This window comes from Peromyscus eremicus, chromosome 20, assembly GCF_949786415.1.
Source record: "Peromyscus eremicus chromosome 20, PerEre_H2_v1, whole genome shotgun sequence".
Lineage (NCBI taxonomy): Eukaryota > Metazoa > Chordata > Mammalia > Rodentia > Cricetidae > Peromyscus > Peromyscus eremicus.
Genome location: NC_081436.1, coordinates 3764943 through 3789276, shown reverse-complemented (window position 1 = coordinate 3789276; position 24334 = coordinate 3764943). Strand labels below are relative to the sequence as shown.

At 45.2% G+C, this 24334-nt stretch overlaps 1 protein-coding gene and 1 long non-coding RNA gene across 3 annotated transcripts in view; one reads left to right on the top strand and one right to left on the bottom strand.

The window, feature by feature from the left end:
• Lima1 (LIM domain and actin binding 1) overlaps positions 1–9482 on the bottom strand; it is a 97261-nt gene extending 87779 nt beyond the window's left edge. Inside the window, exon 1 of the mRNA XM_059247166.1 lies at positions 9374–9482. The gene's annotated coding sequence lies outside the window, so the exon portion shown is untranslated. The remainder of the gene's footprint in view (positions 1–9373) is intronic.
• A 128-nt stretch (positions 9483–9610) lies between these two features.
• Positions 9611–23445, top strand: LOC131896709 (uncharacterized). 2 transcript variants are annotated; one of them, XR_009375494.1, is made up of 3 exons: positions 9611–9771; positions 22343–22475; positions 23226–23445. It is a non-coding gene; the product is annotated as an uncharacterized LOC131896709 (long non-coding RNA). The 2 variants fall into 2 exon arrangements; XR_009375495.1 differs by lacking the exon at positions 9611–9771 and adding an exon at positions 10230–10448.
• Positions 23446–24334: the final 889 nt, after the last annotated feature.

Here is a 24334-nt window from a genome sequence, read left to right as displayed (position 1 = left end):
CAGGGTGGACTTTGGGATCAATAGCCCAACCCTTCCGTCTCACAGAGACACTGAGTCAATGAGTGACTTGTCCTGGCTGGGGACAATACTCAGATGGTCTTCTCCTAAGAATCTGTCTTTCTCTGTGAAGTGCTGTCTCAGGGATCACCAGCTCTGTCCCCACAGGGCATTTATTACACCACAACCTTAGCTTTTAACACTGCTACTTTGTTTTATTTTCTGAGACAGGGCTTCTCTGTGTAGCCATGGCTGTCCTGGAACTCACTCTGTAGACCAGACTGGCCTTGAACTCACAGAGATCCGCCTGCCTCTGCCTCCCAAGTGCTGGGATTAAAGGCGTTTGAGCCACCACTGCCCAGCCTCACTTTCCACTTTTTCAATCCACTCATCCTATCTGCTTTGAAAGCCCATCTTTTTCCCTATGACCTTAACACTCCAGATAAATGAAAGGACCACAGACAAAAACTATTAAGACCACCGCCATACAGCAGCACACACCTTCGATCCCAGCACTTGGGCGGCAGAGGCAGGCAGATCTCTGTGAGTTCGAGGCCAGCCTGGTCTACAGAGTGAGTTTCACAACAGCCAGGCCTACACAGTTTCAAGACAGCCAAAAAAAAAAAAAAAAAAAAAAAAAAAAAAAAAAAAAAAAGCAGGCTGAGCAAGCCAGTAAGCAGCACCCCTCTATGGCCTCCAAATTAGCTCCTGCCCTGTTTGAGTTCCTGTCCTGATTTCCTTCAGTGATGGACTAAGATATGTAAGATATGGAAATGTAAGCCAAATAAACCCTTCCATCCCCAACTTGCCTTTTGGTCATGGTGTTTCATCACAGCCATAGTGACCCTAACCAAAACCAGACTTGCCCAGAAAAAGCACTTTTACCTGCTGAGCTATCAACCAGCCCTTTTTACTCATCATTCTGAGACCTCGTCTCAGTAAGTTGTCCAGGCTGGCCTCGTTTGCACTCTGTAGCTCAGGATTACCTTGAACTTGCAATACTCTTGCCTCAGTGTCTGGAGGTATTGGAAGTACAAATCCACACCAGCAAAGCCTAGCTGGTACAGGGCACTCAACACCCATTAAGCTGAACAGAGAGCTCAGTATACTCCTGCAGTCTCAGCATTTGGGAGGTGGAGGCAGGAGAGTCAGGAATTAAAGGCCAGCCTGGGCTACATGAGGCCCTGTCTCAAAAAAAAATCTTTTTTAAAAATTTTATTTATTTATTTATTTATTTATTTATTATTATTATTTATTTATTTTGGTTTTTCGAGACAGGGTTTCTCTGTGTAGCTTTGTGCCTTTCCTGGATCTCGCTCTGTAGACCAGGCTGGCCTCGAACTCACAAAGATCCGCCTGCCTCTGCCTCCCAAGTGCTGGGATTAAAGGCGTGCACCACCACTGCCCGGCTTTTATTGTTAATAGTATTATCATTGCTGCTAAGTGGTAGCAAGGAAGACAGTGGCAGGACATTAGAGAAAAATCATAAGATTATGTCTGCATAGACTCAACGTCAGACTTTGAAGACTATATGCGGACAGGGCGCAGCTAAGTGACCAAGAGTTTGCCTAGCATGCTCAAGTCCCTAGTCGTGATTCCCAGCATTTCCTCAAACAGAAAAAGCTTGTGGAAATATCAAATAAAAGCATCTCAATATCATTAATTTATCAGTAATGAAATGAAACAAAATTATCAAAACTTCTGTGTACAAAACAGAATACGTTTGAAGGATTATAAAATGTCCCATTATCATGAGCTGTGTTATAAGACTATGTAAAAGTTTCACAGTTATTATCAGAAGTACAAAATGTGGTATATTTGCTAGTTCTGTTTCTTTTTTTCTTTTTTTAAGTTTTTTTGAGATAGGGTTGTAGGGTAAAAGGGCCGGCCAAAGAAACCCACCCTGGCCCTGAAACCAGAGCTAGTGAAAGAAACACATTGTAGCCCTGAACTCAGATCCAAAGAAACACACCCTGACCCTGAAACCAGTGCCAAAGAAACACACTTTGGCTCTGGAACCAGAACCAATGAAAGAAACACACCCTGACCCTAAAACTAGAGCCAAAAGGCTAAAAAGGGCCAGTGAAGGACTCACTCTTTGGCCCTGAAACCAGAGCCAATTTGCTCCTGACCAACTGAGCAGGAAACCAACCAGTCCCTGAGCACGAAATCTAGCCAATCTGAGCTCGTCCAAGCTCAAGGGACTGAAATCTGACCAATTCCCACCCTGAAAATCTTCTCCCTGGAAAAACCCCGCCCCTAAGAAGCCCTATACAAGCCCTGTGCCTGGTCAGCTTGCTGCTGCTGTTAACTCTCTTGAATGAGGGAGCAGAGTGGAGCTGAGCGGAGCAGAGCAAGGCTGTAACCCTTTGGCTGGAGAAACCTTCCTCTAGCAGTAGAGTTGATGTTACAGATGCAGAACTGTAACAACTTCGCTGGGGAAACCTCCAGTGCCGGGGGCAGAGCTGTTACATTGGGGAAACCTTTCCCTGGAGCAGGCCTGTAAGCGGCTCCATTTACTTCGACTTCTGGTACTCCTTGGCTCCCGACTGCCACAAATCCTTTCCACCCGAGCTGCAATGCTTACAAGGGTTTCTCTGTAGCTCAGGCCATCCTGGAACTCACTCTGTAGACCAGGCTAGCCTCGAACTCACAGAGATCCACCTGCCTCTGCCTCCTGAGTGCTGGGATTAAAGCCGTGAACCACCATTACCTGGCCTGTTTCTTTTTTTGTGAAAGTGTATCATGTATCCCAAGTTGGCCTCAAACTTGACATGTAACTGTAGCTGAGGATGTCCTTGAACTTCTGACCACACTCCACCCCACGGTGCTGGGATTGCAGCCATGTACCACCATGCCCAATTTTAGTTTTAGTTTTTTAATATTTAGTGGATCTTGTATTTGCAAATAAACAGTGCATGTATATCACACCTAATAAACATTAGGGTGCTAGTCATCCACACGGATGCAAACTCTTAAGTCCTGTAAGTCACAGAAGAACCGGGCTTAGCTGCAGGGCGCCAGGCAGAAGCACCACGCCTACTTTGTTCTCTTCTTAGATGTTATAGATGCTTCCATGGGGGGAGGGGCTGCTTTTGAAGCCTAAGCCAACAACTCAATGTTAGCACAAAACTCTCCTTTGTTTACTCTAAACTTACAGTCCACATGATTTTATTTTCTACACGAGCATGTGAAAACCCAGTGGCCTTCACAAGAGGAAGATTCTTATTATAGTCAAAAGGTTAACCTACATAGTTGGAGAAGTAGTTATTTAAAAGGACTGTGCACGTTTTAAAGTGAGTTCTCTTTATTCACGTTCCGAGTTAACCTTTCTGAACTGACTGTTTTCTAAGCCTAGCATAAGGACAGTCGTGAGACTTGGGCAACTATCACGAACCATGGGGCTGAGTCCAAGGAGGCGCTTCCAAGGACTTGGAATTTCCAACATGGGAGAAACAGTGTATCATTGCATATGTAACACCCGTCTCACACCACAGGACAAAAGGCAGCAAAATGAAGTACATGGTTTTACTTACATAGCACCAGATAAACAACTCAGACCTTTCAAAAACGTGTGGATGCTTCATGTGTGTGTGGTGGGGTGCCACAGGGCCCTGGTGGAGATCAGAGAACACCTTTAATAAACCAGTTCTCTCTGACCACCCTCCCCGCTGTTGGTACTGGGATTGCAGCCATGTACCCCCACATCCAGCTTTACCGTTTGGTTCTTTCTTTTTTAAAAACATTACTTTTATTTTATGTGTGTAAGTGTTCTGCTTGCACATAAGTGCACCACATGTGTGTCTGGTGCCCACAGAGGCCAGAGTGGGATGATGGAGGCCCTGGACCTGGAGTTACAGACAGTTGTGGACTGCCTTATGGGTGTTAGAAGGGAACCAGCTCCTCCATGTGAGCACTCGACCACCCAGCCATCTCTTCAGCCTTTGGTTCTTTTGAGCTGGGTTTCCTCATATAGCACAGGCTGGTCTTGAACTCACTGTATACTTCAGGCTTACCTTGAACTTCTAGTAATCTTCCTGCCTTAGCTCCCCAACTACGATTAAAGTCTTGCAGCCCAGGCAAAAAGCAGATCATGAGTTCTAAGCCAGCACTGTACTATAAGCTTCTAACTCAGTGGTTCTCAGCCTTCCTAATTCGGTGACCCTCCAGTACGGTTCCTCATGCTGTGGTGACCCCCAACCATAAATTACTTTTGTTACTTCTTCATAACTGTGATTTTATTGCTGTTATGAACTGTAATGTAAATATCCAATATGCAGGATAGCTGATATGTGACCCCTGTGAAAGGGTCATTTGTGCCCCCCCCCCCCAGGTCGTGACCCACAGATTGAGAACTTCTGTTTTAATCCCAGCACAGGGAGGCAGAGGCAGGAGGACCACTGAGTTCAAGTCCACCCAGGTCTTCATAGTGAGTTCCAGGCTAGTAAGGACTACACAGTGAGAGCCTGTCTCAGGAAAAACAAACAAAAACTAATTCTAAAAGAAAATCAAAAGGACGTAAATTTCAAGCTACTGTACTAGTGTCCTATAAGTGAATGTGTGCAATTACTAAAAAAGAAAAATTGTTTTAATTAACTCTTATTTATGTGTATGTTTCTATTGGAGTTTATATCATTTATGTGAGGATACCCTGTTTAAGAAGGCATCAGAATCTCTGGAGTTGGAGTTCCAGGGGTTTGTGAGATACCCAGTGTGGATGCTGGGAACAGAACAGCCCCCAAAAGCGTTTTAAAGTGACAAGAGAGCATCGGACATGCCTGCTGATGACTGCCTGTCGGGGCAGACATCCTTTCAATGGAAAGAAGTCTTCACTCAGTTGATAATTTGAGTCGCAGGGGCTGGAGAGATGGCTCAGTAGTTAAGAACACTTAAGCTCTCGGGCAGTGGTGGCTCACGCCTTTAATCCCAGCACTCGGGAGGCAGAGGCAGGCAGATCTCTGTGAGTTGAAGGCCAGCCTGGTCTACAGAGAGAGTTCCAGGACAGCTAGGGCTGTTACACTGGAAAACCTTGTCTCGAAAAACCAAAATAAAAATAAAACACTTAAGCTCTTCCAGCGATCCCAAGATCAGTTCCCAGCACCCACATCAGGCAGCTTGAAACCTGTAATTCTAGCTCCAGGGAGCTCTGATGCTTCCGGCCTCTTTGGGCACCTGTATTCCCAAGCACATACTCTCCCCACCCATACACACACACATAAGTACAGATAAAATGAATCTCTAAAAAAACCTCTGAGTCCTAGACCTTTACATGTAGCCACAGAATAAACCCATCTGAATGATCCTGCTGAAAGTGCCCTTTACCAAGAACCCCAACTTCCCGATAATAAAGCAGAAACTACTTAAAGCCACTAATTTGTTCCTACACACCTGGAGAGTCTGCTGAGTGACGGAACCACGTCATGAGGTCACCATGCACAATCTACAATGGAGTGCTTTATCTTCCTGTAAAACGCAGTGAAAGAACACAGTGGCCTTCTAAAAAGCAGTTTCCTCCTGCATACATTATCTCAGGGACAAAGTTAAGCACTTTCTATCTGTAGAAGGAGCACAGCTCCATTTGAATGACTGTCATCTCTCTCCTGTAACATGCAATGAGGACAGCTTGGGAACTGGGGCCCAGGGTGGGCTCGGCAGGTAAAGGCACCTGCTGTGAAGCCCGACAACCAGAGTTCAAGCCTCAAGCCCTACACTGTGGAAGAAGAGAACAGAAGATATCCGCATGCATGACATGGCGCGCGCACGCGCGCACACACACACACACACACACACACAAATAAATGTAATTTAAGCACGCACACACACACACACACACACACACAAATAAATGTAATTTAAAGTGAAAACAAAAGGGAAAGCTTGGAAACGATTAAATAATGAACCGCCCTCATTTGTGGTAGTCATTTATAGCGAAGATGCCTAGCGATCTCCCACACTCAACATTTCTATATGTTTGATAAACCTCTGGCACAGAATTTTAAACTTAACTACACCTGATTACAGTTGACAGGTGAAACCCTCAGAAAAATTAAAATCCTATTTGAAAACTTTCTAACAAACGTTTGTAGATATTCAAAATACATAATATGTACAAATAAAGCTGGTGCTTTTATTAAAACTGTCTATCAGGCAGGCCGGGCGGTGGTGGCGCACGCCTTTAATCCCAGCACTCGGGAGGCAGAGCCAGGCGGATCTCTGTGAGTTCGAGGCCAGCCTGGGCTACCAAGTGAGTTCCAGGAAAGGCGCAAAGCTACACAGAGAAACCCTGTCTTGAAAAACCAAAAAAAAAAAAAAAAAAAAACAACTGTCTATCAGAAAACACTTTCAGAGAGCGAAGGAGCCGAGACAAGCGGGTCAGAGGAAAATGCTCACTGACTGACTTGGCTCACATCGCCAAGTGAAACACCTACCACACACACTGTCAACCCAAAGCCTTTGTTTTAAAAGGAAAACAGATCCTTTGGGGGGACCACATCGTGGCTATCCTCTGTATGTTAGGGTACTGTTAAATGGTTGGGAATTAATAAAGGCCTGTAGTCCTATCTGGGGACGGTGGTACACACCTATAATGCCAGCACATGGAGGACGGAGGCAAGAGACTCGGGAGTTCAAGTCTAGCCCCTGCTACACAGCAGTCTGAAGCTAGCCTGAGCTCCATGAGATGTAGTCTCCAAAAAACCCAAAATAACAACAAAAAACCTGCAGCCAAATGAAGCCTTTTCTTCTTTTTTAAAGTATTTTATTTATTTTTAGTGCACTTGTGTTTGGCCTGCATGTGCATCTGTGTGAGGATGTCAGATTCCCTGGAACTGGAGTTACAGACAGTTGTAAGCCGCCATATGGGTGGTAGAAATTGAACCTGGGTCCTCTGGAAGAGCAGCTAGTGCTTTTAACTTCTGAACCATCTCTCTAGGTCCAAATTAAAAGTTTTCAAAGGCCATAAACTTCGGATACCAAATCATCAAAACTCTCCAAAGAACCTTCAAAGGCTCCGACCTTTTCTCCTAACCGGCATAAGACAAGACATACTTTATATTCTGTGTGTGCGTGTGCTGGGGATTGAACATAGGCTCTCACACATGCTAAACTCACTCTCTACCACTGAGCTACATACACTCAGAGTCAAAACAAGACATTTAAAGAGCACCTAAGCAGTGAAAAGTGTCTCTGCTCTTGATAGAATTGTTTTCATTTCTGAAGCTTTCTCTTCCTAGAATTATTAGGTTGAAACTTGGCTCCACCTTTAACTAGAGTCGGGAACAAAGCCTGAACGTACCAAGTCAAACAAAGTCATACAATGAGATAACTTTTACAAAATGGCACTGCTCTGCTAACCACGCCAGCACACTGTCTCGGCCCAGAGACTTCACGGTTCAGGGACTACCTGACACACTCCTTCTTCATCTAACACATTAGCAGTGAAAAAGAGCTCCACCAACTTTTACTGAATTGCTGGAGAATTAAACAGGCTCCAATCCCACTTTCAAAAGGCCATAGAGTTGACTGACCAAAGATGTGGAAAGAAATATGGGTGGTAAAATATACAGCGGTCGGGAGTACTTTTCTAGCACGCACATGCCCCAGGGTTTGATACCCAACACACTTGGGGGTCTCCTGGGGGTGGGGGGTAGAGAGAAGAAATACCAAAACAGTAACAGCAAATGATTTCACCGATACTGTAAGTTGTATCTGTGTGTTGCCTAACCCAGTTAATTGTAGGTTCTTTTAGGGTAGGGGCTTTGGAACTCTAAATTTACAAAAGAACTGACATAAAGTTCACTGAAAAAAAAAGTTTTGTTCCCCCCTGCAAAAAAAAATTCCTAACATAATTTAGTACGATAATGTTATTCTATCAATGCAAATATATGCACGTGCAGAGCTTTACAAAGAAGTGACCTTTTCTAGGCTGACAAGATGGCTCACCAGGTAACAGGTGCTTGCCATGAAACCTAGCACCACAAGTTCAATCCCTGGAACCCACATGGTGGAAGGAAAGAACAGACTCCCACAGTTGTCCTCTGACCTGCATACAACACACATGCCATGGCACATACACACAGTAAAAAAATGGAAAATAGTAAAAGAAGGAAAGAAAAAAATGTCTGGGCTCAACAGGTGAAAACATTTGCTGCACCAGCCTGGTGATCCGACTTTGATCCTCATATCCCAAGGTCAGAGAACCAACTCCTATAAGCTGTCCTCCATGACACCCTGCTAGTATTTACACACACACACACACACACACACACACACACACACACACACACACACGGCCATGGGATGGTGGAGCACGTCTTTAATCCTAGCATTTAAGATGCAGAGGCAGCCACATCCCGGAGAGCCCAGTCCATATAGCCAGCTCGAGGACAACCAGGAACTTTTTAAAGAAGCAGAAAGAGGAGGAGGAGAAGTTATTTTTTGAAAAAACAACAACAAATTTTTCTGCCAACTTTATAGCTTTTGAAGGTTGTCTATACAAGATCACACTTCTTCCACAGAATTCCGAAAGACCAGCCATAGACGCTAACTGGAGTATGTATATTGCACCAGGAACTACGTAGATAAAAAGTATTCCACTTACCCACTTAGATGCAAAAGATGATCTCTCCTCCAAGGGGCACTGTCTTAAAAACTGACAGCCTCAGACAGAGCCTTTGGCTAACTTGTAAAGTCAACAGAACCATTTGGATTTGGCAGATTTTCGAAAGCTGGAATTAGTAGCAAGACAATAGTAGGTCCGTATCTCTCACCAGGATCAGCTAAACTCATTGTACTACTGAGCACCAATAAGGAGGCAGGGACGGGCGCCAGATGGCTCACTCCTAGCACCCTCAACTTCAGGCTTGAGCGTGTGTGGCCAGGGGTGTACAGTTACCCAATATTAACACCTACGGATGTGAGTGAGCCACGGGTCCCAGCTCAAGTACATGAGAGCGATTTGAGAAGGACAGCAAGTAAGGGCTGCTATGTTCTCAACACTCCTCGGAAGGGTATTAAGTCTTCATCAGAGTTCATCTGAAGGAATGGAAGGGAGAGAAAGCGGAGAGGGAACAGGCGCATCCAAGAAGGAAAGAGTTGCAGGATGATCATCTCCCTGAGAGGGAGTTTTGACTTTTGATGAATCGCCACTTTCCCTCCATCCCGTGGGAGACCATAGGGCGGGACAGCGAAGGCTCAGCCCCGCGCACTTCCCAGAAGGGCGAGCGGAGGGTGGGAAGCTCCTCCATTGCCGACCCCAGGGGGAGCGGCTCCCGCTCCCGCTCCACCCCGCCTCGGAAGGCGCGGACAGAGTGCGGAGCGCAGCCGGGGTCTCCGAGCACACGCAGGCTCCGGGGGTGAGGGGAGAGGAGGCTCTTACCAGACTAGAAAGCCGTCGGCGCTCGGCGTTGCACGGCCACCGTCCCTGCGCTCTGCCCAGCGCACCTGTCGCGACCCGGCTGCAGCACCTACAGCTCGGCGGCCACGCCCCGGCCCGGCTCAGGGCCACGCCCCGGCCACGCCTCCTGCCGCGGAGGCGCGCACGCCTCCCGCCTCCCGAGCGGCTTTGGGGCCAGCGTGCTCGCTCCCGGCGGCGTCTTCGGCTCGTGACCGCCGGCGTCGCCCTAGCAGCGGAGGCGATGCGGGAGGCGTGGCTCCCATGTGGCCTCTCAGGCTCACCCTACCTCTCTCTGACTAGGGATTGCAGCAATTTGAGACTCGCCCAGAAGTCTGGTCTAAGTTCAACTGCAGGGAAGTTCCTGGTGCGGTCAGGTGAAGGTCTGTGCAGAGGTGTTTTACAAGAGGCCATGGCCTGTGCTGTGGAGCTGCGAATGAGGCCTGGCTGGGGCTAGCATTCTGTCAGCTCACCTCAGTGGACCTGAGTTCTCTCATGGAAAGAAAGGGCCGGAAGAGAGTAGATGGTGTCCAAATTCTCCAAGAGCTGTGATTTGTTTTTGTTTGTTTGTTTTTTGTTTGTTTTTGTTTTGTTTTGTTTTGCAACAATTGGAGGTTTTCCTTTATTTTTTGAGACCGGGGCTGGGTCTTAGCTGAGGTTGGCCAGGAACTCACTGTGCAGCTGAAGATCACTTCGACCTGTTGGTTCACAACTGCCTGTAACTTCTGCTCCTGGGGATCTGACACTATCTTCTGGCGTACGCGCGCGCGAGCACACACACGTATTAATAAAGATAAATACAAACCTTTTTTTAAAAAAAGAGGCTTGTAAGAGAAGTAGCACACTCCCAAGAGTGGACTCGAACTTGTCAGCAGTGTCGGCTAGAGTGTTTTTGTTCCTGCACTTGGGCTGTTCGGAGTTGTAGAGGCCATGAGAAGGCATAGCGTTAGGCCATCCAGCCCTCAGATTTTCTCCAGCTCCATTCCGCCGCATGATGCCCTTTGATCGTACCCTTTCCCGAAGTAAAATATCAAACGAAAGGAGTTCTGAAGCATTTCATGTGAGTATTGCTAAGTGATATCAGGGCTAGTGGTAGAAAGATTTGTATAACGGTCCTAAAGACAAAGGACACAATGACAAGTGACCATTCCGTCTGAAGTAGGATGGTTCCTGCTTGTGTTCCAGAGTGAGAGTATCTAACAACAAATAACAATAAAAAAAAAATTACAAAAGGCAGTTGATGAATATGTTTTAAGGAGATGAACGATTCCAACAACAGAATAGCCTCTTCATTCACATATCTAACCTAGACCCATTTCTGGATGAATGCACTTAAGAAGCTCCAGGAACAATTAACATTTTATTCAGACATTAAAAGTTTTTTTTGAAGGGGCTGGAGACATGGCTCAGCAGTTAAGAGCACTGACTGTTCTTTCAGAGAACCTGGGCTCAATTTCCAACACCCACATGGCAGCTCACAACTGTCTGTAACTCCAGTTCCAGGGGACCCAACACCCTCACACAGACATACATGCAGGTAAAACCCCAATGCACATAAAAATAAATCATTTAAAAAGTTACATAAGAAGAGGTTTTTGAATAGGAAAGCAGCAAACGGCTCTAACAGCTTGGGAAATGAGCTTTATAAGCTGAACAAGGAAGTAGTGATATCGGCTACAGCTAGGCTTTGCCTTATTGGCTATGGTCACACGGCAGCTCCCTAGTTATATAACCATTGACCGGTTGGCTATCTGTGAATGGCTATCCCAATTCAGAATTAATCAGTTAGAAGGACTTTCTGGAACAAAAATAACCTTAGGCCAATGGCCTGCTTATTTTGCTTTAATGCTATGAAGCATGAATAAACTGAGAATATAGCTCAGTGACAGAGTGCTAGCCTGGTATATGCAAGGCCCAGGCTTAGTCCCTAAGCTCTGAACACCATGGGAGGCTAAGACCCTGCCAAAAACCAAAACAGAAAGGAAAGACCAGCAAAACTGAGTGGACCCCAGGGCCTCGTGTGTTCTAGATGTGCTCAGCGATTAAGAGCTAGGTGTGTGGAGAGATGGCTCAGCGGTTAAGAGCACCGGCTGTTCTTCCAGAGAACCCAGGTTCAATTCCCAGCACCCACATGGCAGCTCACAACCATCAGTAACTCCAGTTCCAGGGGATCTGACACTGTCACACAGACATACATGTGGACAAAACACCAACACACATAATAAAAATAAATTCTTTTAAAGGGAGTATGGGATTGTACTTCAGTAAATGGATTCTGTTGCATATGTAACCCCTTAATAAAAACACAAAGCCAAGCCAATAAGGAATCCATCCTCCACCAAAAAGTCTACAAAATGTAACCTGTGTTGGGGTGTTGGAGCTAAATCTTGTTTCAGCCACTTACCTACTAGATCAACAATTCCCACAGGGTCCTTTTGAAAGTATAGGTTGTGGCACACCACCAGAGGCTTATATTTGCCGTGCTGATGTTAAACTAGTGGGATTTTATGAGCCAGTTTTTAGTATAACCATTTTTTTTGTTTCTTTGTTTGTTAGCTTGAGACAGGGTTTCTCTGTATAGCCCTGGCTGGCCTGTGACTCGCTCTGTAGACTAGGCTAGCCTCAAACTTAGAGCCCCACCTGCCTCTGACTCCTGAGTGCTGGGATTAAAGGCATTTGGCACCACCCTCCTGGCTTATTACAGCCATTCTTAAGAATCAAATTTTGGGCTGGTGAGATGGCTGGGCTGATAAAAGCAAGCACTTTTACCTGACAGCCTGAGTTCCATCGCAGGACCCGTGGTGGAATCAGAGAAGCAATGCCTGCAAGTCATCCTCAGACTGCGCATGTGTGTCAAGGCGTTTCTGTACTGGTATACACACACACACACCAATATATACACACCCATACACACACACACACAAACACACACCCATACACATACACCCATACACACACATACACACATTCATACATATATACATACACATACCATATGGAGGACTTCCTTTATTATTTTTTTTTAACTTTTCTGGACCAAGTGTCAGCAAATATTTTGTGTAAAAAAGCCAACTACTAAACTGGCCGGTGGTGGCACACGCCTTTAATCCCAGCACTTGGGAGGCAGAGCCAGGTGGATCTCTGTGAGTTTGAGGCCAGCCTGGTCTACAGAGTGAGATCCAGGACAGCCAGGGCTACACACATAAACCCTGTCTTGAACCCCCCACCCCCCCCAAAAAAAAAGCCAACCACTAGCAGGTTGTACTGGCACACACCTCTAATCCCAGCACTTGGGAGACAGGGGCAGGCAGGTTGTCTCTGAGTTCCATGCCAACCTGGTCCACAGCCAGGGCTACATAGTGAGACACTGTGTTGGGTAAAGATATTGCTAGCAATCCACGGAGTCTGCTTAACGGGCAAAGGAATTTATTAGAGAAGGCAAATTCATGATACAGAACAGAGGAATTATTGCACGGTGGTACAGGAAGGCTGAGGCACAGTCCCACGCTGTTCTTTTGCCTGGTCTGTCTCCAGCATCCAAAACCTTGGGGAGCAAAGAAGAGAGAATGCTGTGTAGGGGCATTCCAGGTCTTAAGGGTCCTGGAGTGGCCACGCCCCAGGAGCAGGTACTTCGAGGTCATAGGCAGGTGTAACAGTTACCTGCCACCTCACTAGGGGCAGTGCTTCAAGGTCATAGCTAGAACAGCTACCCACTACAGCACTGTCTCAAGCAAACAAAACAGGCCAACTAGTAAATGGTTTAGGTTTTCCTGATACACAGTCTCTGTAATAGTTACACATCTTTCACCGCAAAAGTGACCACAGACCATGCATAGAGAATGGACATGGCTGTGATCCAGTATTTACTTATTTAGGGACAAGGTCTCCTAATGCCAGCCTTAACTTCACCGTGTAGCCAGAGATGACTTTGGCCTTCTGATCTTCCTGCTTCCACCTCACAAGTGCTGGGATCCTAGGCATGGCACACCCATTCGCTGTAGTTTATGCAGTGCTGGGGATCAAACTCAGGGCTTTGTGTTAGCAAGCCCTCTCCCAGCTGAGCTACATTCCCAGCTGCATGCTTAATTTATGAAAGGCGGCAGCAGGCTGGTAGAGAAAATGGTAATGAAGCAGAATTAAGTAGAAAAGCAGCCATAGCAGCCTTCACATTGTAAGAAGTCAAGAAACCAGGCAGGTACTGGTGAGCTACTCTGTAACTCTGCAAAGAAGTGCTGTGTCATTGACAAATGAATGAGTTCTAATGTAATTTCCCATTGTTTCACTTTTGTCTAATGATTAACTTAAATGAAAATGTCAGCCGACGCCCAGACCTGAACTGTATTCTCTTGGTAGGAAAGCAGGCATCTTCTTAGCTGAGTCAAATCGTAATCAAACATTTACAGTTTGATCGTATGAAACATCATGGAAAAAGTATTATCAAAACTTACGTTGTTGTTTTGGTTTGGTTTGGTTTTTTGAGACAGGGTTTCTCTGCGTAGGCTTGGCTCTCCTGGAATTTACCCTGTAGACCAGGCTGGTCTGGAACTCAGAGATCCTCCTGCCTCTGTCTCTCAGCTGCTGGGATTAAAGGTGTGCCCACGTCCGGCATCAAACCGTTTTGTTTTGTTTTTGTTTTTGACAAGTATGGTGGCCTATGCCTTCTGCCCCTGCATTCTGGAGACAGATATTTTCACTCAGTCGCGGCAGCACACGTACTCATGTACAGCTGTGTGTGTTTGTGCCAAGTAAAAAGCACCAGTGAGCTGGGTGTGGTAGCGAACACCTTTAATCCCAGCACTGAGAGGCAGAGGCAGGCGGATCTCTGTGAGTTTGAGACCAGCCTGGTCTACAGAGTGAGATCCAGGGCAGGCACCAAAACTACACAGAGGAATCCTGTCTCGAAAAAGCCGAGAAAAAAAAAAAAAAAAAAAAAAAGCATCAGTGAACGTGAGTGCAGTTTTTTGTTGTCAATTATGTACTCAAGAGCTCAGGACCTCCTGTATGCCAGGCAAGCACTCTCTACCACTGAATTACAGCCCTAGAATATGATGTTTGGAAAGATAATTAGGATGCGATAGTTATTACAAAAGCCAACTCACAACTTTCAGCTCGTGTGTAAGCTAAACAAAAATGCTGATACCATCATAGGCCTTTATCTGCTAGCAAAGGGAAGAACAGAATTAAAAGAGGGAAATGTATAGGCAGAGGCAGCTGCTCACATACCTCCCAAGTGCCGCAAGGACAGAAGAACATATCGTCTGTGTTTCCAATGTGGCTTTAGCCCTTCCTGGCTGCCCAGGGAGGGTGATACAGAGTTGTTCTTGATTAACTCAAAGGGACACTTTGACCCAGTGTCTGGAGCCCTTGATGCTCTGCAGATGGAGGACACCCTGGCTCCCTCGTCGCCGGAGCCCACTTAGGTGGCACCAACCTTGACTTCCAGATAGAACGGTACAGATATAAGAGGAAAGGGAAGGCATCTTCATCATAAATATGAAGAGAACCTGGGAGAAGTTGTCGCAGGTGGCCAACGCCATTGCTGCCATTGAAGCCATCGGACACCCGGCTGATGCCAGCACCATCTCCTCAGGAACACCAGCTACCACTGGTTCCACTCCAATGGCTGCTGTTTCACTCCTGGGACTTTTTCTAACCTAATCCAAACAACCTTCCTGGAGCTACAGCTTCCGCTGGTGACTATTCCAGGGCGGACCACCATCTCCTCACGCAAGCGTCATCCTGCCTACCATCCCTCTGTGTAACAGATTCTTCTCCAGGCTTTGTGGACATTGCCATCCCATGCAACAACAGCAGCTCCGTGGGTCTGGTGTGATAGATGCTAGCCCCGGAAGTCCTGCCCTTTTCAGGTACGTGGCACCATCTCTTGTGAGTCCCCATGGGAAGTTATGCCTGATCCCCACAGAGATCCTGAAGAGGCTGAGAAGGAAGACTAAACCACCACTGAAAAGGCTGGCCAAGGAGGAATTTCCGGGCAAATAGAGCACACGAGCTCCTGAGTTCACTGCTGCCCAGCCGGAGGTGGCAGACTAGTCTGAAGGGATGTAGATGCCCTCTGTGCTTATCTCGAAGTTCCTGAGTGAAGACAGGAGGGCCTGGGCAGCCACCGAGGACTGACCTGCAGCTTCCGTGCTCGGGCCGCTACCCTGGGTTGGAACAACGTGGCCATAAACAGTTCTGCAGACGCTGAAGCCAAATGGAAAGGAGGATGGGAAATAAACCGTGAAAGTTAAAAACATGTGGCTTCAGTAGTGAATGTGAGCCAGGCACGGTGGCACAAGCCAGCAATCCCAACACCCAGGAGACAGAGGTACGAGGATCACAGGTTGTTTTGGCTACCTAATGAGTTTAAGGCATGCCTGGGCTACGTGAGACCCTGTCTCAATAAAACAACCAAACCAAACCAAACATTTGAAATTTATGGTAAGTATTTGAAAAGTGAACTTAATTATATCTGCTTTTATGGTGCATGTATAATAACTGGTAATACTGGAGTAGCTACAGAACAGGACCCTGGAGTCTTCCTTTCTTCCTTTTCTTGCTCCTTCCTTTTTTCAGATTTCTCCTCCTGTTTATTCTCTTTGCCTGCCAGCCCCACCTATCTTTTCTGCCAAGGTATTGGTGGTTCAGCTCTTTATTAGACCAATCAGGTGTTTTAGACAGGCACAGGAACACAGCTTCACAGAGTTAAACAAATGCAACATAAAAGAATGCAACACAGCTTTGCATCATTAAACAAATGTTCCACAGCATAAGCAAATATAACACATCTTAAAATAATATTCCACAACATGGATCTCTATGACTTTGAGGCCAACCTGATCTACATGTGAACTCCAGGTCAGCCTACTAAATAGGAAGACCGCTGTTTCAAACAAACAACAAACAAAAGGGCTGGACAGGATAGTGGAAGCTGTAATCTGAGCACTGAGGAAATGGAAGAAGAGTCAGAAGTCCAAGGCCGTCTCCCACCACAGCAGTTCTCTACCTGTGGGTCGCCACCCCCTTAGGGTCAAATGACCTTGTCATAGGGGTACCTAAGACCATTGGAAAACACAGATATCTACATTACAGTTGATAACAGTAACAAATTTACAGTTATGAAGTAGCAACAAAGATAATTTTATGGCTGGGAGTCACCATGACACGAGGAACTGTAGACAAGAAATCTCAGCACACGCAGAGATTGATTGCCAATGGTGACAATGTGATTGATCCCATGGCCAATACCCCACTGAGTACCAAATTTGCAGAAATAATAGTATAATTCTCCTTTTTCACTTGCAGGACAAACAGGGAACTGGGTCACTGCAGTGACCCTGCATGGGGCAATCTTGCACGTGGTGATCTGTGCTGTGTCCTCAAGCCCATCTGGTAATGCACACATTTCCCCCTTCTTGCTTTCTTCCATCATGTAAATGGTTTCCTGGTGAACTTCTCAGTGACCACCTTGTCCAGTTCCAGGCCAGGAGATCAGCCACTTGCTGGGGCAGGTCCTGGTATAAGCTGTCACTCAAGAAGTCACTGTAGATAATTGCTGCAATGCTTTTCTTTGCCAGTAAATGCTTATTGGATTACACTTGTTTTGTTATTTTGTTCTTGTCTACAAGGTGACTATTTCTTTCCAGTTTTGAGGAGGAAAGCAGCCATTGGTCCTTAAGTAAACTGTGTTAGACTACACCATTTCTTCCTCCTCCTCTTCTTCTATTTTGGTCTTTTGAGACAGGGTTTCTCTGTGTAGCCCTTCAGGTCCCAGGACTCTCTCTGTAGACCAGGCTGGCCTTGAACTCAGATATTTGCCTGCTTCTGCCTCTCAAGTGCTGAGAATAAAGGTGTATGCCACCACACCTTGCTGGCTTTGGGTGTGATAAACAGCACAGCAAGAAGAGAAAGTATCAGCAGAGATGTCAAAATTATAACAAATTTTATTGGCTTTCATTTGTAATTCATTAATCAGAGCAATCTTCATTGTGTCAACTAGAATAAGTAACCCCCCCATACACACAACAGCAGAACAATGAATTTGTAACACGAGGACAAGGTGACAAACAGTAGCAGGGAACGCTAGTCACTGGGCTGAAGAGATGTCAGCAGTTAAGGGCTCCGGCTGCTCCTGCAGAGGAATGAGATTCATCCCCAGCACCCACGTGGTGGCTAACAAACCGTCTGTAACTCCAGTTTTAGGGGATCTAATACCCTCTTACGGCCTCTATGGGCAGCAGGCACACATATGGTACACAGACATGCATGCAGACAAAACACACAACCACACACACCACACCACACATACAATCATACACACACATGTACACACCTACATACACACACCACACACGCAATGCTACACACATACACACACATACATAACCCTATATACACACATACACACACAACCATATATACACCTACATACACCATACACACAATCCTGCACAAGTGCACACACACACCTACCCCTACATACATACACACCACACCACACACAATCATACACACACCTACATACACACACCACACACACATAACCTACATACATATAGAACCACATACACGCACACATAACCTACATACATACAGAACCACACACACGCACACATACAATCATACACACCACACCACACACAGGCACACACCTACACAACCCTACACACATACACAACCACACACATACAATCACACACACACACATAGCTGGGTTACCTCTTACTTTGTAAGACTTAAAAGAAAGGGAACATGTTTGATTGGTTGGTTTTAAGATGGGGTCTCACTATGTGGCAACCCAGGCTGGCCTGGAACTCACAGAGTTCCGACAGCTTCTGCCTCCCAAGTACTGAGATTAAAGGCGTGAGCCAGCACATCGGACCAAAGGTGATTTCTTTAAGCTGACTACAGCTTAACTCTCCATGTTTAGGAAAAAGATTGGTCAGTTTGAATATGTGACATTCAGCATGAGTGACTCCATGTTGGTTTGCTCAGGTCAGTTGCAGGAGAGTATAAGAGTTGAGTCAAACAAATGGCCTCCTTTAATATTTTTAAAAACTATATAATGGTTAGTCTTTATTGTGAACTTGATTTAGACTCACTTAAGAGATGAGGACGAGAACTCAAGATGTGTTCCCAGCCCCCACATCAAGAGCTTATAACTTCTGTAGCTCCAGCTCCAGGGAATCTAATGCCCTCTTCTGGCCTCTGTGGGCAACTGCACACAGAGGCCAGAATTTTAAAAAAAAACCTTTTTAATTAAAAAAATAGATGAATGAGGACACCCGTGTACCACTGAGGACGTTTTCAAACAGGAATAATTGAGGAGGAACACATATCCTGAATGAGGGGGAACCATTCCATAAGTCAGTGCCTTGGACAGAGTACAAGTGGGGGAGAAGGCCGGGAAAGAACTAACTTCCTGTTGTCTGCTCCGCCACTCCCTCCCCACCATGATTGACTGAACCCTCAGCAAATGAGCCCGAGTCAACCTTCTCTTTAAGTCACAGCAAAGCAAAGACTAGTAGCAGTTGCATCTATTAAATTACTCATCTGGTTGTTAAATTACTAGTCTGCTTTCTGACCAGCCTTTGCATTTCAGTTGAGAGTCTATCGAACATCCCTTTGTTACATAAACATCTGGAGTTCCTATTGTTTTCCTTGGAAGATTGTAATCCCCAGACAAAGATCCATTTAGCTGTCCTCTCTCCTCCATACCTCCTGTATATTTGAAGGAACTGAGTCATCAACCAAACAGTACTTGAAAACAGCCCTTCTGTGGCACCTTGAAAGAAAGAAAGAAAGAAAGAAAGAAAGAAAGAAAGAAAGAGAGAGAGAGAGAGAGAGAGAAAGAAAGAAAGAAAGAAAGAAAGAAAGAAAGAAAGAAAGAAAGAAAGAAAGAAAGAAAGAGCCTTTCGTAATCTACATGTAAGGAACTCCTGAAACTTGAAATTTCTTGTGTTCGTTTGTTTTGTTTTGTTTTTAATTTTCTGAGTGTTTGTTTTTTTGAGACAGGGTTTCCCTGTGTAGACCAGGCTGGCCTTGAACTCACAGAGATCTGCCTGCCTCTGCCTCCCAAGTGCTGGGATTAAAGACGTGGGCCACCACACCTGGCTTTTTTAAAAACCAAAGGCAGTGGTTCCCTGTAGTCAGGAGACTGGAGAACACATTACCATAAAATTTACATTTACATTTGTATGTAAAATTTTCCAGTTTGTAAAATTAGTTTATCTGGTTTTTCCTTTAATATCTTACCGGTATTTTTTAAAATCCTGTCTAAGAAACCTTTCTCACAGACTTTTGTCCTGTTTTGTAGTCTGACTTATAGGTCTGTTTCCACATCAAGTTAATTTTTGACACAAGGTGTGGGTAAGAGTTAAAATGTTTCCATGAAGATTGCCTACTGTTTGAGCATCCTTTGCCGAGAAGGCTGTTGTTGTTCCCAGTGGGTTACATTGGCGTCTTTGTTGCAACTTAAGTGAGCGTTTGTGTGGGTCTATTTTTGGACATTCTGATCTATTTATATGTCTATCAGAACCTTTTAAAAGAATTTTATTTTATTTAGTGTGTGTCTGTGTGTGTGTGTGACAGCCATGTGTGTGGAAATCTGAGGACAACTTTTGGGAATCAGTTCTCACTTTCTACCTCCTGAAGACAGGGTCTGTCTTATTGTTACTTTGTACTTGAAGCCAGCTGGCCCCAGAGTTTCCAACCCATTCCCTCTCAGCCTCCCATCTCACCACAGGAATGCTGGGGTTACAGCTGTCCCCCAACACCCCCTGATTTCACATGGGCTCCAGAGATCAAGTCAGGTGGTCAGGCACACAGCAAGCAGCCTTATGACAACCTGTTTAGTGAGAAGATAATTGGTTTTACTTTGTTAAAAGACAAAAACAAGGGACTGGAGAGATGGTTCAGTGGTTAAGAGCACTGGCTGATCTTCCAGAGGACCCAGGTTCAAGTCCCAGCACCCACATGTCAGCTCACAACTGTCTGTAACTCCAAGATCTGACACCCTTACACAGATATAGATGCAGGCAAAACACCAATGCAAATAAAATTTTTAAAAAAATAGATTAAAAAAATCTGAAGTGCTTTTTTTTGTTTTTTGTTTTTGGAGACAGGGTTTCTCTGTTGAACAACTCTGTCTGCCCTGGAATTCACTTTATAGACCAGGCTGGCCTTGAACTCACAAAATCTGCCTGCCTTTGCCTCCCAAGTGCTGGGATTAAAGGCATGTCCCACCACTGCCCAGATGATTCTTGGTTATTATGAAAAAGAACTGAATTTCGCCGGGCGGTGGTGGCGCACGCCTTTAATCCCAGCACTCAGGAGGCAGAGCCAGGCGGATCTCTGTGAGTTCGAAGCCAGCCTGGACTATCGAGTGAGTCCCAGGAAAGGCGCAAAGCTACACAGAGAAACCCTGTCTCGAAAAACCAAAAAAAAAAAAAAAAAAAAAAAAAAACAACTGAATTTCTCATACGTGAATAATTTGCATTCTTCCCAGTTACCCTAATCACCATGATATGAGTGTATTAAAGGTAATTTCTAGAATTAAAAGTTATCCTGATAATGAATACTTTTTTTTTATGAATGAGAAGTAAATAGCTGACTTTGTTATTGTTTTTAAGTTGTTTCTAGGCATGGCCTCTGTATGTAACCCTGGCTGTCCTGGAGCTAACTATGTAGACCGGGTCATCCTCGTCTGCATAGTGAGTTTGAGGCCAGCCTGGACTACATAAGAGCAGTTTCAAAACAATAACAAAACAACTTGGACATTCTTTGCTCGTGTAGTTTATTTTCCCAGAATATAGAAATAAAATTACCTCTTGTGTGGAAACCTTTAAGAATAACTAAACTATGTTCCATTAAAAAGCAAAACCACTTGGAAATGTCAAAGCCTGAGAATAGATTGTGTTCTTTGCAAACAACAGCCACATAAATACCACAAGTCAAGGAAGGGGATTTCCTGCCTCCAAGCAGTTCCAATAAATGAAGGTGGAAGTGATTGTCCTTTTGAAAAACTCATTGCTGGCAAGATCAACATACTTCCTTCAACTGTTAGGATTTCTTTATTTATTTAAATTAATTAACTAAAATGACCCTCTCGCCTCCACACCCAGCTTTCTATTTAGGATTTTAAACACACACACAAGTACTTCAGCAGATGACAAGCCTTTGGGATTTTGTTGGATTCTGAATATGCTGAATAGTAAATTGTTGGAGGGTAACGTCGTTGTGTGGTGGGAATGGTATTAGTAAGGGAGGTGATATATTACTGAGAAGGGGGCAGACATCCAGGCGGACGCTCTCACACTGGCAGGATGGGTACAAGCTTTGAAGTTAGAGTTTGTTTGCATTCCATCTTTATTTCTTTTTAAAATGCTTTAAATTTTAAATTATTTGACATTCCATGAATGTACATAATGTATTTCTATCATATTCAGACACCTTCTATTCCCACCTCTTAACTCCCTCCTCCATCTGGACTCCTTCCCAACAGCAATGAGTCTTTTTTGTCTGTCTGTCTGATCTATCTATCTATCTATCTATCAATCAATCATCTACCTAACTACTTATTTTTGAGGCAGAGTCTCTCTATGTAGCCCTAGCTGGCCTGGAACTCATGATGTAGATCAGGCTGACCAAGAATTTTTAGCAGTCTGCCTGCCTCTGCCTCCTGAGTGCTGCGATTAGAGGTGTGCGCCACCATGCCTGGCCCTTTTTGGACTTGTTAACCATGAGTGATAGGCAGGTTTCTCGGCTTCGCCAAGCCAGCCTCTTCTCTGCAGTAGCAATGTTTCAGATCCATGATGTAGATTAACTCCAAGGACACCTGGGCCCTAGCGTTGGGAAATTCAGATTTCTTCCTCTTCTCCTACGCGGATTTTCAGAAGGTAAACTGCATGCCCCACAGCAGAATCTGATCTGTTCGTTCTTCCTCGTTCTTTTCAGCCAGAGAATGATAGGAGTCTGCGGAGCATTGGGGAACAGGAGAACACCCGAGCTCAAGAATCAGCCTCCGGGCTAAGAAACTAGTTCAGCAGGAAGGGTGCACCGTCAGGCCCTTAAGGATCATATGCTCGAGGTATCCAATCTCATCTCCCATGTTTAATACCTCAAATGTCACTCGGTGGAGGAAGCCTCTCTAGGGAGCGCTCAGAGAACAGTGCCGGGCTGTGGTGGAAGGCTGACCTGAGAACACCTTTTCGTCTTTCTCTATCCCTCTTTGTCCTCGTGTAATTTAATTATGTCCTTTCTTACTGCGGCTTTTAAATTCAAAGACACTTACTATTGGTGTCTGTCACCTTAAATTACCAGACTCTGGCCCTCTCACCCACTCCTGACTTTTCCCCGTGAGAGGACAGTAATGCTGCGTAGTTTAAGTTGCTCCTGGGTCCTCTTCCGTGTCTCCAGCATGCCGCCTTTTCACAGGTAACTTCTATTAACTCTAAAAGGCAGAAGGAAATACCAACATGCACATCTCTATTGGGAGATCTGCACAGCCCTGTCAGCAAACAGATAACATTTGTGGTCAGCTTCCGAATATACTTTTGGGATCATGTAGAAGAATGGTCAATGTCTACTTTCAAAATACAGATAAAAGCATAAAGTCATCTTTCCTAAAATCTGCATCCCCATTCCCCTTCTACAGATGAACAAAACGAAGATTAGACTCTCTCTATACGGTCAATGCACTGTGTGCACTGCACTGTCAACCCTCTCACAAGAAAAGCTATAGGGTCAGCCTTACATCTAGTTTTCAAGGAAGGAAGCTATATCAGAGCCCACTTTCTAATTCGGGGTTTGTTTGTTTTATTCCCATTCTGCTTTCCAGACACGCAGGCCTTGAGCATGCAGTGATCCTGTGGCTTCCACCTCTCACGCGCTGGGATTGCAGGCATGCCCCGCCATGGCCAGGGTTTGAGCTCATTCTCTACCCCACCTCCAAGCTTTCCTGTGGAGTCTGGACTAGAATTGATATCCAGCTGCCTGAGCTTCTCAAATGCCAAGATTATAGGAATTCTGGGACTGCAGATTAAAGGTGTGCGCCACCATGCCTGGCCCTTTTTGGACTTATTTACCATGAGTAATAGGCAGGTTTCTCGGCTTCGCCAAGCCAGCCTCTTCTCTGCAGTAGCAATGTTTCTACTTTTATAAATTATTATAAAAATAATATATTTATTGAGATAGTGAGATTGGGTCTCACTCTGCAGACCTTGCAGGCCTGGAACTTGCTATGTAGACCAGGCTAGCCTCAGACTCACATTGATCCAGCTACTTCTCTGCCTCCTCCTGAGTGCTGGGGCCAGTGGTGTGCACTACCACCTACCACCCTGGCTTTCTGCTTTTGATCATTTGTAAGTGGCCTGCACAGCCAACAGTGTAAGTTTTTATGCATTCTGTTAAGAGTATCGTGCATATTCGTGTCAGGCATGGTGGTGCAGGCCTAGAACTCCAGCAAACAGAAAACCCACAAACAAAAAGTACAGATTTATGGCCAGGCAGTGGTGGCGCACGCCTTTAATCCCAGCACTCGGGAGGCAGAGTCAGGTGGATCTCTGTGAGTTCGAGGCCAGCCTGGACTACCAAGTGAGTTCCAGGAAAGGCGCAAAGCTACACAGAGAAACCCTGTCTCGAAAAACCAAAAAAAAAAAAAAAAAAAAAAAAAAAAAAAAAAAAAAAAGTACAGATTTATAAGGAAAAATTCCGAGTTTTTAGAATTTGATTGAAGTCACTGATGATCTCCATCAGGTGTGTCTAGTCTATGCATGGGTCACATGCATCCCAGGATAGCTATGGATATGGCCCATGTTTATAGATGACAACGTGATTTATAGACAGACGGACACTCTCGGAAGTGCGTGTGGTAATATGCTGTGTATATAGAGAAAGTTTTGTTGATGTTGTTGTTGTTTCTTTTGTTTCTGGGGCCCAGAAACAGAC